The sequence below is a fragment of the Physeter macrocephalus genome, chromosome 8 (genome assembly GCF_002837175.3).
Source record: "Physeter macrocephalus isolate SW-GA chromosome 8, ASM283717v5, whole genome shotgun sequence".
Classification (NCBI taxonomy): Eukaryota; Metazoa; Chordata; class Mammalia; order Artiodactyla; family Physeteridae; genus Physeter; species Physeter macrocephalus.
Genome location: NC_041221.1, coordinates 136,512,463 through 136,530,260, shown reverse-complemented (window position 1 = coordinate 136,530,260; position 17,798 = coordinate 136,512,463). Strand labels below are relative to the sequence as shown.

The window sequence follows — 17,798 nt, the reverse complement described above, 5'->3', positions numbered from 1 at the left end:
GGCCAAATAAAGCTTTGGAGGGAGATCTTTCCCTGGAGAGAGAATAGGAGAGAACCAGGGAGCTGGCGGTACTTGCAAAGGAATGATTACAATGAGAAGTCATGGACTTCAGGTTAGACAGTGAAGCGAGGAAGAAATAAGCAGTCAGAAAGTTACAGGGCCAGTAATTTGGCATCCTCCCAAGAGCTGAAGAATTTGGGGCTGTAGGGGTTTGTGATTTAACGATGTAGGTAGAACAAGGGTGGAGGACAGAGAGTGGGGTGTTTAAACTCAAGATTTTAGAGACAGTGCAGTTTTTGGTGATGACTATCTAAGATGTGACCAGGGGAGGAGGTGACTGAGTTTGACATTGTTGATGAAGGGGTAAGGATCCAGGGATCTGGAGCACTGGAAAGTTCATCTCTATGGACATTGTTGTAGGACTTTGGGCAGAGAGGAAAACTAGAGGCCAAAATCAGTTTATTGTACTTTATTGTTAGATAATCTATATTTTAAATAAATTTAATCTAATTGGAAAAAAAAACATTTCACCAAAGAAGAAATACAAATGGCAAAGAAACATATGAAAATATTTTTAACACCAGTAGCATTTGGGGAAATGCAAATTAAAACTATAATGAGATATCATTACACATCTACCAGAATGGCTAAAATAAAAAATTCTGGCATCAAATGTTAGCAAGAATGCAGAAAAACTGGATGATTCATATGTGGCTGATGAGAATACAGAATATGACAGCCATTCTGGAAAACAGATTGGCCAATTCTTTTGGAAAAAAATAGACTTAAAATTGCACTCCTGTGGGGCTTTCCTGGTGGCACAGTGGTTGAGAATCCGCCTGCCGATGCAGGGGACGCGGGTTCGTGCCCCAGTCCGGGAAGATCCCACATGCCATGGAGCAGCTGGGTCCGTGAGCCATGGCCACTGAGCCTGCGTGTCCGGAGCCTGTGCTCCGCAACGGGAGAGGCCACAACAGTGAGAGGCCCGTGTACCGCAAAGAAAAAAAAAATTGCACTCCTGGGAATTTATCCCAGAGAAGGGAAAACTTATGTTCACACAAAAACCTTTAGACAAATATTGATAGCAACATTATAATATTCAAAACACTGAAAACAAAACAAAACAAGATACTCTTCGATGAGAGAATGGGGAAAAAAAGCTGAAAAATACAGTAAGTGAAGTGAAAAATTCACCAGGGGGTTCAACAGCAGATATGAGTAGGCAGAATAAAGAATCAGCACACTTGAAGATATAGGACAATGGAAATGTTTGAGGAACAGAAAGAAAAAAGATTGAAGTAAATGGAGCCTAAGGAACCTATGAGACACCATCAAGAATAAGAATATATGCATTACTGGAGTCCAAAAATGAGAAGAGAAGGAGAAATGGGTAGAAAGATTATTTGAAAAAATAGTAGTCAAAAACTTCCCAAATTTGATGAGAGACGTGTATCTACAAATCCAAGAAACTCAAGGAACTCCAAGTAGAATAAATCTAAAGAAACCAACAATAAGACAAATTATAACCAAACTGTCAAAAGACAAAGGGAGAATCTTGAAAGCAGCAAAAAAGAAATTACTTGGCATGTACAAGTGATGCTCAATAAAATTATCAACTGACTTTTTATCAGAAAACTTGGAAGCCACAAGGCAGTAGAATGATATATTTACAATTCTGAAAGAAAAATTTGTCAATCAAGAATTTCATATCCGGCAAAAATGTCCTTCAAAAGTGACATTCCAAACTAAACAAAAGCAAGGGAGTTCATTACCACTAGACCTGCCCTAAGGAAATGCTAAAGAGAGTCCTTTGGGTTCGAATCAAAGGATGATAGACAGTAACTTAAATTTGAATGATAATAAAAAGATCTCCAGCAATATAAATACATGGGCATATATAAAAGCCAATATTATTGTAATTTTGATTAGTAAGTCTGCTTTTTGTTTTCTACATAATTTAAAAGACAAATGCATAAAAATAATTTAAATCTGCTATTGGACACACAATGTATAAAAATGTAATGTGTGATGTCAAACATAAAGATGGGGAGATGAAGGTGCATAGGAATAGAGTTCTTGTATGTGATTGAAGTTAAGTTGGTATCAATTCAAATGAGATTGTTATAACTTTAGGATGTATATGTAATCCCCATGGTAATCACAAAAATAATATCTATAGAAAAACACAAAAGGAAATGAAAAGGGAATCAATACATGTGATTACAAAAAATCAACTAAACACAAAAGAAGGTGGTAATGGAGTAAATGAGGGACAAAAAAAAGCTATAAAGCATACACAAAACAAACAGCAAAATGGCAGAAATAAATGCTTCTTTATGAGTATACTATTATTCTAAAGGTACATGGATTAAATTCTCCATTCAAAAGGCAGATATTGGCAGAATGGATTAAAAACATAATCGTATTCTATGCTGTCTACAGGAGACATAATTTAGATTCAAAAATTGAATCAAGATTCAATACAAGACTGAAAATAAAGGATTGGAAATTATGCATACACACACACACACAGAGCAAACAGTAACCATACAAAAGCTAGAGTGGCTATACTTATATCAGACAAAATAGACTTTAAACTAAAAATGATACTAGAGAAAAAAGGTGACTTTATGTTGATAAAAGGGTCAATACATCTTTAAATTATAAAAATTATAAACATATACCCACCTAACAACAGAGCCCCCAAACACATAAAGCAAAGACTGATAGAAATGATTGCAGAAATAAACAATTCCACAATAGTCAGAAACTTCAATACACCACTATCAATCCTATATGAAACAACCATGCATAAAATCAACAAGGAAACAGAAGACTTGAACAACAGTCTATACAAACTAGACCTAACAGACTTTTACAGAGAACTCCATCAACAACAGCAAAATATACACTCTTCTCAAGTACACATGGAACACTCTCCAGGTTGAGACATAAAGCAAACCGTTATGTTGAGACATAAAGCAAACCTCAATAAATTTAAAAAAGATTTAACTCACTAAAGGATGTTCCCCTTTCATGGATATTAGAAATTAATAACAGAAAGAAATTTAGGAAATGCAAAAATATGTAAAAATTAAACAATACATTACTAAATAACCACTTGGCAAAAGAAGAAACATCAAGAAAAATAAAAAAATAGTTTGAGGTAAATGAAAATATAGCACAACATACCAAAACTTAATGGGAGACAAGTGCTTAGAGGGAAATTTACAACTGTAAGTTCAAAGAGAAGAATGATCTTAAATTAATAAACTAAACTTCCACCTTAAGACACTGAAGGAAAAAAAAAAGAAGAGCAAACTAAACCTAAATCAATCAGAAGGAAGTAAATAATAATGCTTACAACAGATACTGATGAACTAGAGTACAGAAAAAGAATGAAATAAATATCAATAAAGCAAAAGGACAGTTCTTTAAAAAGATCATTAAAATTGACAAACCTTTCGCTAGACTGACAAAAAGAAAGAGAGAGAAAAGAATCAAATAACTAAAATTGGAAATGAGAGAAGGAACACTACTACTGACCTTATAGAAATAAGAAGAATGCTAAGGTTATACTATGAACAAGTGTGGGCCAACAAATTAGATAATATAGACGAAATGGAAAAATTCCTGGAAAGATAGAAACTAACAAAATTGAGTTTAGAAAAAATATTAAAATCTGAATAGACCTATAACAAGTGAAGAGATTGAATTAGAAAAAAAAAAAAAAAAACTTCCCATAAGGAAAATCCCAGAACCAGATAGTCATTTTAAAAATGTTCTTCACCAAGCCTTCCAAAGAACAGAAAAGGATGGAATATTTCTCAGCTTTCTATGAGGCCACTGACACTAAAACCAGATAAGACACCACAAGAAAAAAATATCTTATGAATACAGACATTGTCGAATATATCAACAAAATACTAGCACATTGAATCCAGCAAAATTTTGAAAAGATAAAGCATTATGACTAATGGTGATTTATCCCAGTAATGCAAGGTTGTTTTATCATCTGAAAATCAATTAATGTAATACTTCATATCAATAAAAGACAAAAACCACATGATCTTTATAGACATTTTTCTCTTTTTATTTTGGGATACAGGAAGTCCAAACAATAGCACAGAGATCCAAACATGACTACATGTTGAAGTCGTTCCCAAGTGGGAATATCAAATTTAAGATGCATTAAGGTAGTTTTGTGAGTTAAGGGAAAGGAGGAGGAGTAAAAGTAAGGAATCAATGAACAAGGAACAAGGTCCTCGAAGTGGAAGACGGGTAAGGGAAGAGTAGGAGAGATATGGAGGGGAGTATAACGAGGTTTTGTGGATCTATAAATAAGGTATTTCCAACTTTCTCATAATTTTAATTTGCTTTATCTAAGTAATTATTTAGTGAGGCAATTTTAAAGTCCAATTTCAAGGCAGAAGGCTCCTCATAGCAACTAAATAAAGCACTCCATTGGGAAGTAGAAATATTTCCTTTGTGTTCTAAGGTACTTCAAAATGTACAATCTAGTCTATATCAAAAGTTCTCCAAAGTAAGCACTATAATTCCAAATTGTACCTGGTAAAACTGCACCAGTTAGAGACATATGAACTTAAATTAGCATATAGAGTTTATACAGTCTCCAATTTTTTTCTAGGATAGATATTCTGATTATCTAAAAACAGAAATATAAAACGTGAAGGCTTTCTTAGTTAATCAAATTATATTACGCATTCTCCCAAGCTAAGAAATATGTAAATGTTGCCTAAAATTCTTCCTAAATTCCTAAAATTTGTTCTTACCAGCATGAATTATTTGATGAAAACTAAGATCTCTAACATGAATAAAGGTCTTCCCACATACCTTGAATTCATAGAGTTTCTCCCCTGTATGAATTCTCTGAAGTTGAGTGATCTGATAGCCACTATTTAAGGCCTCTCCAAATATTTTATATTTATAGGATTTTCATCATTATGAATTCTCTTTTGCATATTAGGGTGTCTTCCTTTGTTAAACACTTTCTCACATTCCATATATTCATAATAATTCACACAAGTATAAATTCACCAACATATATTAAGGTTTGAATTATATCTAAAAGCCTTCACACATTCCTTACACTCAAAGAGCTTCTTACCAATATGAATATTATCAAGGAACCTACTGATGCATACTAATGGTTTTCCCACTTTGACTAAATTTATAGGATTTTTTAAAACCAATATTAATAATCTGATGTTGATTAAGTTGTTCACACACAGTAAAGGCTTTTTCGAATATTTTATAGTCATAAAGCTTCACAGAAGTATGAGTTCTCTAACATATAATAAGGACTGAATTAAGTCTAAATATATTCCCACATTTAAAAAAATTTTTATTTTATACTAGAGTATAGTTGATTTACAATGTTGTGTTAGTTTCAGGTGTAGAGCAAAGTGATTCAGTTATACATATGCATATATCTATTCTTTTTCAAATTATTTTCTCATTTAGGTTATTATAGAATATTGAATAGAGTTCCCTGTGGTATACAGTAGGTCATTGTTGGTTATCTATTTTAAATATAGTAGTGTGTATATGTCCATCCCAAACTCTCAATTTATCCCTCCCCCAACACATTTCCCCTTTGGTAACCATAAGTTTGTTTTCCAAGTCTGTGAGTCTGTTTATGTTTTGCAAATAGGTTTATTTGTATCATTTTTTTTAGATTCCACATATAAGCAATATCATATGATATTTGTCTTTGTCTGACTTACTTCACTTAGTATGAAAATCTCCAGGTGCATTCATTTTGCTGCAAATGGCATTATTTCATTATTTTTAATGGCTGAGTGATATTCCATTGTATATATGTACCAAATCTTCTTTATCCATTCATCTGTTGATGGACATTTATGTTACTTAGGTTACTTCCACATCTTGGCTATTGTAAACAGTGCTAAAATGAACATTGGGGTTCATGTATCCTTTTGAACCATGGTTTTCTCCAGATATATGCCCAGGAGTGGGATTGCTGGATCATATGGTAGCTCTATTTTAGTTTTTTAAGGAACCTTCCATACTGTTCTCCATAGTGGCTATACCAATTTACATTCCCACCAACAGTGAAGGAGAGATCCCTTTTCTCCACACCCTCTCCAGCATTTATTGTTTGTAGACTTTTTTATAACAGCCATTCTGACTGATGTGAGGTGGTATTTCATTGTAGTTTTGATTTGCATTTCTCTAATAATTACCAAGGCTGAGCATCTTTTCATGTGCCTCTTGACCATCTGTGTGTCTTCTTTGGAGAAATGTCTATTTAGGCCTCTGCCTATTTTTTGATTGGGTTTTTCTTTTTTTGTTGTTTTGTTTTTTTACATTGAGCTGCATGAGCTGTTTGTAAATTTTGGAGATTAATCCCTTGTCGGTTGCATCATTTGCAAATATTTTCTCCTATTCTGTGGGTTGTCTTTCCACATTTCTTATATTAATCAGTTATCTCACCAATATGAATTCTCTGATATTAAGTAACTTGTACAAACACAATCATGGCTTTCTCACATTTCTTACATTAATAATGATTATCATCAGTATGAATTCTCTGCCTTGAAGAAAAAACTCAATTCAGCCTAAAGGCCTTATTTATATTCCTGTGATTTCTCTCCTGTATGAATTCTCTGATGTTGAGTAACTCATCCACACATAAATGCTTTCCTTCACTCCTTACATTCATAAAATTTATCACCAGTATGAATTCTCTGCCTTGAAGAAAGAATGCAATCAGGTCTAAAGACCTTCCCACATTCTTTATATTCCTATGATTTCTCACCTGTATGAATACTCTGATATGGATAAATTGTCCACACACAGTTAAGGCCTTATTGCATTTTTAATATTCATAAAGCATCTCACCAGTATGAATTCTCTAACACATAGTAAGGACTGAATTAAGTCTAAACATCTTCCACATTTCTTACATTCATCAGTATAAATTATTGATGTTAAGTAACTTGTGTGCACACAAAAAAGGTTTCCCCACATTACTAATAGTCATAAAGTTTATCACCAGTATGAATTCTCTGGTTTGCAAAAAGAACTCAGTTAGTTCTAAACAACTTCCTACATTCCTTATATTCACAGGATTTTACATCAGTATGAATTCTCTGGTGTTGACTATATTATCCACACAAATAACGCCTTTCTCACATTGTTAACATGTAAGTTTCTCACCACTATGAATTCTCTTCAGTGTGGTAATTACTGACTTAAATTTAAACATCTCCTCACACTCCTTACATTCACTGTGTTTGTTTTCACCAGTATGACCTCTCTGATGTTGAGTAAACTGATATCCACTACTGAAGATCATTCTACATTATTTCTGATTACATCATTTCTAATTAGAGCATGTTTTCTCTCAATTTTGATAAAGGTTGGATTTATATTATTGCTTAAACAGAGTTTCTGAGTTATATGTTAGAAAATGAGTCAATGTGGTCATTTTTGTAGATAATAATTTGGGTAAACTATTTCTTTTGAGTTACCCAACACCTCTTAAACATGCTCTCACACTTTCAGTCATTTCTAAAAATAGAGGGCTTAAGGTCAAGTGTATTACTTCTTAAACTGATTCCCAAATTCCTGGAGCACTTATTTAGTGTCTTCTCTCCAAAATTCTGGGCACAAAGGCTATTTGGTGATAGAGGAAGCTCCAGAACTAAACTGGTGCATAATGGAATTTTCAGAGGAAACTGTTTTACTAGTAAGTTAGTTTTGTGCAGCTTACTACTTAAACCCTACCAAAAATCTTTTAAGCAGGTAATTTCCCTTATGACTATCCTCCCAAAATAAAGTACTTGCAATTGTTTGATTCTGGCCTTGAACATTGATTACATAAATAAAATATAAAAACCAAATAATGTAGAAAAGCATTTGTATTAATTTCCTAGGGCTGCTGTAACAAATTACCACAAACTTGATGACTTAAAACAACAGAAATATATCTCTCACAGTTCTAGAGGCCAGATTATAATATCAAGGTGTTATCAATGCTTCACTCCCTCCAAAGACTCTAGGTGAGAATCCATTCCTTACCTCTTCTGGTGGCTGTCAGCCTTCCTGGTGGCTGTATCACTATAATCTCTCTCTCTCCATCTTCACATGGATCTCTCCCCTTCTCTGTGTTTTCTTCCATCTCTTATAAGGAAATTAGCTGTTGCATTTAGGGTCCACTTCAGTAACCCAGGATGTTCTCATCTTCAGATCATTAATTTAATTTAATTACATCTAAAAAGACTATTTTTCAAAATAAGGTAATATTCAGAGGGTCCAGGTATTAAGACATGGACACATCTTTTTTGGGAGCCACCATTCAACCCACTACAACATTCAGTAAAATTCAAATTTTAAAATTCTGATTAAAAAATTTTTGGAGGTCATTTGTAGGAAAGACCAATATTCTGCTTTTTAAATTTATTTTTTATTTATTATTATTTTTATTAATTTATTTTTGGCTGCATTGGGTCTTTGTTGCTGTGCACGGCCTTTCTCTAGTTGCGGTGAGCAGGAGTTACTCTTTGTTGCAGTGCACAGGCTTCTCATTGTGTTGGCTTCTCTTGTTGAGGAGCAGGGGCTCTAGGTGCACAGGCTTCAGTAGTTGTGGTGCACAGGCTTAGTTGCTCTGCAGCATGTGGGATCTTCCTGGACCAGGGACCGAACCCACGTCCCCTGCATTGGCAGGTGGATCCTTAACCACTGTGCCACCAGGGGTGTTCCAGGAAAACTTCTTTACCTGGAAAAACTACGTATTAAAAACCTACGGGAGGGAATTCCCTGGTGGTCCAGTAGTTAGGATTCTGCACTTCCACTGCAGGGGACATGGGTTCAATCCCTGGTCAGGGAACTAAGATCCCACAAGCCACGTGGCATGGCCAAAACAAACAAACAAAAAACGAAAACAAAACTACAGCAGAAATTACACTTAACATAGAAATTTTACATGCATTATTATAAAGAAAGAAAATGATAGAAAAAGGAAGAGATAAAGCTATCATTTTTTACTACTGATGAAATAATCTACCTAGAAAAACCAACATAAGCAAAGGCAAATGTCAGCAAGTGTTCTATAACCAAGATCAACTTTAAAATATTAATAGTATTTCACTGCATCCGGCAGTATCCTTGCCCTGGAAAATCCAAATGAAAGGTACTCCAGGTAGTCACAGTTACTTAGGATACTCTACATCCTATCAGGGAATAGTTTGAGTCTGAGACCCCTGCATGAACTGTAGCAGATGGATTTCCATAATGTTTTTCTTGGTCAACAGCCACCAACAGTTTGACTTTGGAGAAATGACATGGATTTGCTTTCAAATTGAATTCTGCAAAACTTTTGCTTGAAAGAGTAGAAGTACTGCTATTTGTAAAGATTACACTTCTATTGCTTAACATAATTTAAAGAAACAGGAAGTTTTAAAGCTTTGGATTTGATTTTAAGACTTAAGTTATTGGGGAATTCCCTGGCTATCCAGCGGTTAGTATTCCGTGCTTTCACTGCTGAGGGGCGTGTGTTCAACCCCTAATGGGGGAACTAAGATCCCACAAGCCGCATGGTGTGGAAAAAAGAAAAAAAAGAAAAAGAAAAAAAAAAGACTTGAGTTATTAGTATTATCCAGTTCAAGGCAATTCTATTTAGAATCTTAGAGCTGAATGAGACCTGGAAGATAATGTAGTTTAGTCACTTTTTTATAAATGAAGAAACTCATTCCCACACAAGCTGGGTGAGAGTTGTGAGGTCTGTGGCTCGCTAGTGCAGAGGTTTAGAATCTAGTTCTTCTAGCAGTTTGTCTAATGTATAAGAATTCTGCCTTAAGTTTATTTTGATTAACTGCTTATTTTACTCTCTCATTTATACCTATTGTCCATTTCTTCTTAAATTCCTTCTATTTCTTTGGTACTCATCTTGCTTTATTTTCTCCATGATTTTTGGTTAATGAAGTCCAGTCAGAGGGAGTGACTAATATTTTTTTCAAGTATTTCACTATGTTATCAATAAGCAGAAAACATTTTACTATATCTTTCACAATATTTTTTAAAAGCTAAAAAGCATCTAGGAATTAGCTAAGAATATACAAGATGTCATGAAGAAAAATATAATTCACCATTAAAGTACAGAGAAAATTATAGAGAAACATTCTGTGCTTAGATGACATTCATTAATATAAAATAAAAATTCCCCAAATTAATCCATGAATTAAAAATCATTGACATCAGGGACTTCCCTGGTGGTCCAGTGGTTAAGACTTTGCCTTCCAGTGCAGAGGGTATGGATTTGATCCTGATTGGGGAGCCAGGATCCCACATGCCTCATGGCCAAGGAACCAAAACATTAAAAAAAGCAATATTGTGGGCTTCCCTGGTGGTGCAGTGGTTGAGAGTCCGCCTGCCGATGCAGGGGACACGGGTTCGTGCCCCGGTCCGGGAAGATCCCACATGCCGCAGAGCAGCTGGGCCCGTGAGCCATGGCCGCTGAGCCTGTGCATCCAGAGCCTGTGCTCTGCAACGGGAGAGGCCACAACACTGAGAGGCCCGTGTACCGCAAAAACAAACAAACAAAAACAAACAAACAAAAGCAATATTGTAACAAATTCAATAAAGACTTTAAAAAATGGTCCACATTTTAAAAAACTCTTTAAATATCATTGACATCAAAATTTCAGTTGGTTTTTTAAGAAAACTAGATAACCTTAATCTAAAATTTAAACAGAAGAATAAAGAAAAAATAAGAAATAAGGAGTTGGCTCCTGTGATTATGGAGGCTGCAAACTCCCAATATCTGCATTCTGAAAGTCTAAGAACCAGGAGAGCTGCTGATGGTGTGAGCTCCAGTCTCAGTACAAAAGCAGAAGACCAATGTTCCCACATCAAAAGTCATCAGGCAGAGTGTAATTTTGCTCTTGCTCAGTCTTTTGTTCTATTGAGGACTTCAATAGATTGGTAGAGACCCACCCATGTTGGGGAAGGCAATCTGCTTTACTCAGTCTACCAATTCAAATGCTAACCTAATCCAGAAATACCCTCACGGTCATACCTAGGATAATGTTTAATGAAGTATCTGGGCACCTCATGGCCCAGTCAAGTTGACACGTGAAATTAACCATCACAGTATGCCTTTGTTCTTAGGAGACAGGTATGTGAGGTATCGCAGAAAATTGTTATTATGTCTTTAATTAACTATAAAATAGTTTAATATTTGTAAAATTTGTGTAACATTGTAAAAATCATTTAATATTTCTCTCTCTCTGCTATATCTGTATAGCAATAGAGAGGTGGATAGATAGATAGATATGGAGAGAGAGAATGTGGCAAGTGTTAACAATGAGTGAAACTAAGTTGAAGATATATGAATATTCATTGGTCTTTTCTTCCAAGTTTTCTGTAGTTTTGAAATTTTTCAATAGTTGAAAAAATATTGAGTATCTGACTATTTTATTTTCTTGACCACTACCACCCTGGTTAAAGTAATCATAATTTCTCATTGGGATTACTGAAACAGATTCTTATCTTATCTTCCTGCTTCTACCCTTCCCTCCCTATATTATATTTTCAACATGGCATCCAGATAGACCTTAGCCATGTCACTCCTTTCCTAAAAAGAGAAGATTTAGCTTCCCATTTCACTCAGAGTACAAGGCAAAGTCTTACCTTAACAAAACCCAAAGTATCTGGTTCTCCCATTACCACCCTGACCTCATTTCCTACTGCTCTTCTGACCATTCTTTCTCAATTACACCAACCTCTGTAATGTTCATTGAGGACACTAAGCACATATCTTCCTTAGGGTTTTTGCACTAGATTTTCCCTCTGCCTGAAATGTTTTCCTCCTGAAAATCACTAAGCTAACTCCTTCACATGCTTCAAGTCTTTTTATATTTAACTGCCTAATGAGACTTACCATGCTTATCCTATTTAGCTATTTAATATTGCAATGTGTACCTCCCATTCCTCACAGATTCTTTATCCTCTTAATCTGTTCCACTATTTCTTTATGCCAAAGCATATATTATTTTCACCTTTTTAAATATAGTTCACTTCTTATTTTCTTATTTATTTCTTGCCTCTCCTCATAATATAAGTTTCTCAGGAGTTGGGCTATTTGTCTATTTTGTTCAGTAATATACAGTAGTCTCCCGTTTATGATAACATGGTTTCACTTTCTGCAGTTTCAGTTACCTGTGGACAACCATGGTCTGAAAATGTTAAATGGAAAATTCCAGAAATAAATAATTCATTAAGTTTTAAATTGTGCACCGTTCTGAGTAGCATGAGGAAATCTTGTGCCAACCCACTCTTTCCCACCCAGGATGTAAATCATCCCTTTGTCCAGTGTATGCTCTATACAGTATCTGCCTATTATTGTAGGGAAAAACGTACATATAGGGTTTGGTACTATCTGAGGTTCAAGACATCCACTGGGAGTCTTGGAACATATCCCCCACAGATGGTAGGGAGGACTACTCTATATCTACTACCTAGAAGAGTGTCTAGTACATAATATGTGCTCAATACATACCTGTTGATGAAAAAAATTATTAAAATAAAATTTATATATTAGTTTTGGCCTAAGATTTGAAAGAAAATGAGCCAAGAATGACTTACTGTTTCATCAATGAAGATGACAGTTATCTTCAAAACAAATGGGGAAAAATGTGAGAAGAGCATATTTGTGGGAGAAAAATCAAGTGTGTAATCCAAATATATTAAGTTATGGATGTCTATCAGTCATTTCCAGTGGAAATGTCTAGTAGGCAGTTGGATATATTTGTTTGAGAGAAATGTATAGACTGGAGTTGTAAATAAGAGAATTGTTGACATATAAATACCATTTAAAATCATGATACTTGGGCTGCCTCCACACCTCCCACGGTGGGTCCAGGTACATGACTACTGCAGTCCTAGGACCTGACTTCAGTAGATCTGCACTGGTGCTCTTGTGAAAACAATGCCTGAGGGACACCAGGGTAAATTGCCATCATTCCCATGGTTGAGGATGCCCAAGGGCAGTGACATCAACAATGTACTTTGTGAGCCCACACAACAGTTGACAGGTGACACACAGCTGGACAGCTCTGGAAGAGGAATAATCAGTTGCTCCTCTCCCAGCGAGAATGCTCCAATCCTGCCTACTTTGCACCACAGCTCAGACAGCTCAGAAATGGACCTGGGGGCTTCTACTCCAACAACTAGGGAGCAAACCCTGCCCTCGACAGAGTTGTGACAACCACAGAGCAAAGAGGAAGTCCTGCTAAACAGTGTAGGCTATGGTCACCACTACACCAGTCACACCCTGTACCAAGGGGATAACAGCCAGGACACACTGAGGAAAGAGGTAGCAGGCATCCATACCAAAAACAGCCCTTGCACCAAAAATATTAAACCCACACAGGCTATACAGGGATGCGCTGACATAAAAATGGCCCTCCAAGCCCGCAGTAGATAATTGTTTCTCCTAAACACACAGAGTAAGAGAAACATAAGTAAAATGAAGAAGCAGAGGAACCACTCCCAGTTAAAAGATCAAGAGAACTGCCCTAAAAGAACAAACAGTGAAACAGACCTCTTCACTCTGATAGACGTCAAGCTCAAAAAGGAGATAAGGAAAATACTGAATGGATTAAGAAAGGCTATCAATAGAAATGTAAATTACTGTAAGAAGGAACTAGAAACTATAAAGAGGAGCCAAGAAAAATTAGAAAGCTCATTTGCCAAGACAAAAGCTGAGCTAAATGCAATGAATAGCAGATTGAATAATGCAGAAGAATAGATAAGTGATTTCGAAGATAGACTAATAAAAATCACCAACTCAGAAGAGCAGACAGAAGGCCAAATGGAAAACAAAAACAATATAAGAGAGCTATGGGATAATATAAAGCATGCCAATCTATGCATAATAGGAATTCCAGAAGGATAAGAAAGAAAAGGGGCTCAAAAATGTATTTGAGGGGCTTCCCTGGTGGCGCAGTGGTTGCGCGTCCACCTGCCGATGCAGGGGAACCGGGTTCGCGCCCCGGTCTGGGAGGATCCCACGTGCCGCGGAGCGGCTGGGCCCGTGAGCCATGGCCTCTGAGCCTGCGCGTCCAGAGCCTGTGCTCTGCAACGGGAGAGGCCACAACAGTGAGAGGCCCGCGTACCGCAAAAAAAAAAAAAAAAAAAATGTATTTGAAGAAATTATGGCTGAAAACTTCCCAAACCTAAAGAAGGAAACAGATACCCAGGTACAGGAAGCACAGAGGGTCCCAAACAAGGCGCACCTAAATATACCTACACCAAGACATATTATCATTAAAATGGCAAAAGTTAAAGATAAAGAGTGGATTCTAAAGGCAGCAAGAGAAAAACAAAGAGTTAACTACCAGGAAACCCCCATAAGACAATCAGCTGATTTCTCTACAGAAACGTTGCAGGTCAGACAAGAGTGGCAAGATATATTCAAAGTCCTGAAAGGGAAAAATCTGCAACCTAGGATACTCTACCCAGCAAGATTATCATTTAGAATAGAAGGAGAGATAAAGAATTTCTCAGACAAGCAAAAACTAAAAGAAAAAGCGATACTAAACCTATCCTAAAAGAAATACTGAAAGGTCTTTTCTAAATAAAAATGAAGCAAGAAGCTATAGGAAAGAGGAAATCACAATTGGAAAATAAATCACTTCAAAAAGCCAGAATACAGATTAAAAATAAAAATAAAAATAAATTTCTTCTGAAAACAATGATAACCAAAATGAATAGCAAAAGGATAAACATGAAGATGTAAAAGAGGACATCAAAATCATAAAATGTGGAGGAGGAGAGTAAGAAAGTGTAGGGCTTTTAAAATAAATTTATTTATTTATTTATTTTTGGCTGCATTGGTTCTTCACTGCTGCATGCAGGCTTTCTTTAGTTGCAGTGAGTGGGGGCTACTCTTTGTTGCGGTGCGCAGGCTTCTCTTTGTGGTGGCTTCTCTTGTTGCAGAGCACAGGTTCTAGGTGTGCAGTCTTCAGTATTTGTGGCTCACAGGCTCTAGAGTGCAGGCTCAGTAGTTGTGACACACAGGCTTAGTTGCTCTGGGACATGTGGGATCTTCCTGGACCAGGGCTTGAGCCCATGTCCCCTGCATTGGCAGGTGGATTGTTAACCACTGAGCCACCAGGGAAGCACAGAAAGTGTAGTTTTTTTACATGCCTTTTTTTTTTTTGGCCACACTGTGTGGCTTGTGGGATGTTAGTTCCCTGACTAGGGATTGAACCCATGTCCTCAGCAGTGAAAGTGCAGAGCCTTAACCACTGGACTTCCAGGGAATTTCCAAAATGGGAGTTGTTTTTTAGAAAGTGTTTGAGCCTATATGAATATCAGTCGAAGGAAAGCAGATATAGGAAGGTGTTAACATACTTGAAAAACAGGGTAACCACAAATCAAAAACATACAATAGATTCACAAAAATCAAAAAGGAGAAAACACTAGCATAATATAAAAGGAACGCATCAAACTACAAAAAGAAAAAGAAAGGAACAAAGAAGAAGTATAGAATCAACTGGAAAACAAGGTTTAAAATGGCAATAAATACATATCTATCAATAATTACCTTAAATGCCAATGGACTAAATACTACAATCAAAAGACATAGACTGGCAGATTGGATTAAAAACAAGAACCTACAATCTGCTGCCTACAAGAGACCCACTTTAGGGCAAAGGACACACATAGATTGAAAGTGAGGGGATGGAAAAAGATATTTCATGCAAACAAAAATGACAAGAAAATGGGGGTCACAATACTCATATGAGACAAAATAGATTTCAAAACAAAGACCATCAAGAAAGATAAAGGACATTATATAATGGTAAAAGGATCAATACAAGAAGAGGATATTACGCTCACCAACATATATGCACCCAATATAGGAGCACCCAAATACACAACACAAATACTAACAGACATAAAGGGAGAAATGGATAGGAATAAAATAATAGTAGGAGACTTTAATACCCCACTCACATCAATGGACAAATCTTCTAGCCAGAAAATCAATAAGGCAACAGAGATCCTAAATGATAAATAGAACAGTTAGACTTAATTGATATTAATATTTTCAGGACATTACATCCCCCCAAAACCAGAATACTCATTCTTTTCAAGTGCACATGGAACATTCTCTAGAATTGACCACATACTAGGGCACACAACAAGCCTCAATAAATTTAAGAGTATAGAAATTACTTCAAGTGTCTTTTCTGACCTCAATGGCATAAACTAGAAATCAACCACAGAAAAAGAAGTGAGATGAAAAAGATTACATGGAGACTAAACAACATGCTACTAAAAAGCCAATGTGTTGATGATGAAATCAAAGAATAAATTTTTAAAATACCTTGAGACAAATAACAATAAAAACACAACCATACAAAATCTATGGGATGCAGCAAAAGAAGTTCTTAGAGGAAAGTTCATAGTGATACAGGCCTTCCTCAAAAAACAAGAAAAAAAACAACCTAACTTACTGCCTAAAAGAATTAGAAAAAGAAGAACAAACAAAACCTAAAGTCAGCATAAGGAAAAAGATAGTAATGATCAGAGAGGGAATAAATAAAATAGAGAGTAAAAAACAATAGAAAAAAATTAGTAAAACCAAGAGGTGGTTCTTTGAAAGGGTAAACAAAGTTGACAAAACTCTGGCCAGGCTCACCAAGAAGAAAAGAGAGAGTACCCAAATAAACAAAATAAGAAATGAAAAAGAAAAAACAACCAATATCATTGAAATACAAAAAATCCATAAGAGAATACTATGAAGAATTATATACCAACAAATTCAACAACCTAGAAGAAATGGACAAGTTCCTAGAAACATGCAGCCCACTAAAAATGAATCAAGAAGGAATAGATAATTTGAACAGACTGATCATTAGAAGTGAAACGGAATCTGTAATGTAAAAACTCCCTACAAACAAAAGTGCAGGACCATATGGCTTCAGAGACTAATTCTACCAAACATACAAAGAATAAATTATACCAATCCTTCTCAAACTCTTCCAAAAGATTGAAGTGGAGAGAACACTCCCAAAGATGTTCTGTGAAGCTACCATCACCCGGATACCAAAATCAGACAAAGACACTACCAAAAAAGAAAATTACAGGCCAATATCTTTGATGAATATAGATGTAAAAATTCTCAACAAAATATTAGCAAACCAAAGCCAACAACACATTAAAAAGATCATACACCATGACCAAGTTGGATTCATCCCAGGGTCACAAGGATAGTACAACATATGCAAATCAATGTGCTACACTACATCAACGAAAGAAAAGACAAATGATCATTTCAGTACATGCAAAAAAAGCATTTGAAAATTCAACATCCATTCATGATAAAAACTCTTACCAAAGTGGGTGTAGAGGGAACATATCTCAACATAGCAAAAGCTATTTAAGACAAACCTACAGCCAACATAATACTCAATGGTGAAAAGCCAAAAACCTTTCCACAAAAATCTAGAACAAGACAAGGATTCCCACTCTCACCACATCTATTCGACTTAATATTGGAAGTCCTAGCCACAGAAATCAGACAAGAAAAAGAAATAAAATGTATTCAAATTGGAAGGGAAGGAGTAAAATTGTCATTATATGCAGATGACATGATATTATATATAGAAAGCCCTAAAGACTACACACAGGGACTTCCCTGGTGGCACAGTGATTAAGAATCTGCCTGCCAATGCAGGGGACACAGGTTCAAGCCCTGGTCTGGGAAGATCCCACATGCTGTGGAGCAACAAAGCCCATGC

The 17,798-nt window shown here is 35.8% G+C and overlaps 1 protein-coding gene across 1 annotated transcript in view; it reads right to left on the bottom strand.

Moving 5' to 3' along the window:
- Positions 1–17,798, bottom strand: part of LOC102986313 (protocadherin alpha-1-like) — a 67,378-nt gene that overhangs the window by 11,570 nt on the left and 38,010 nt on the right.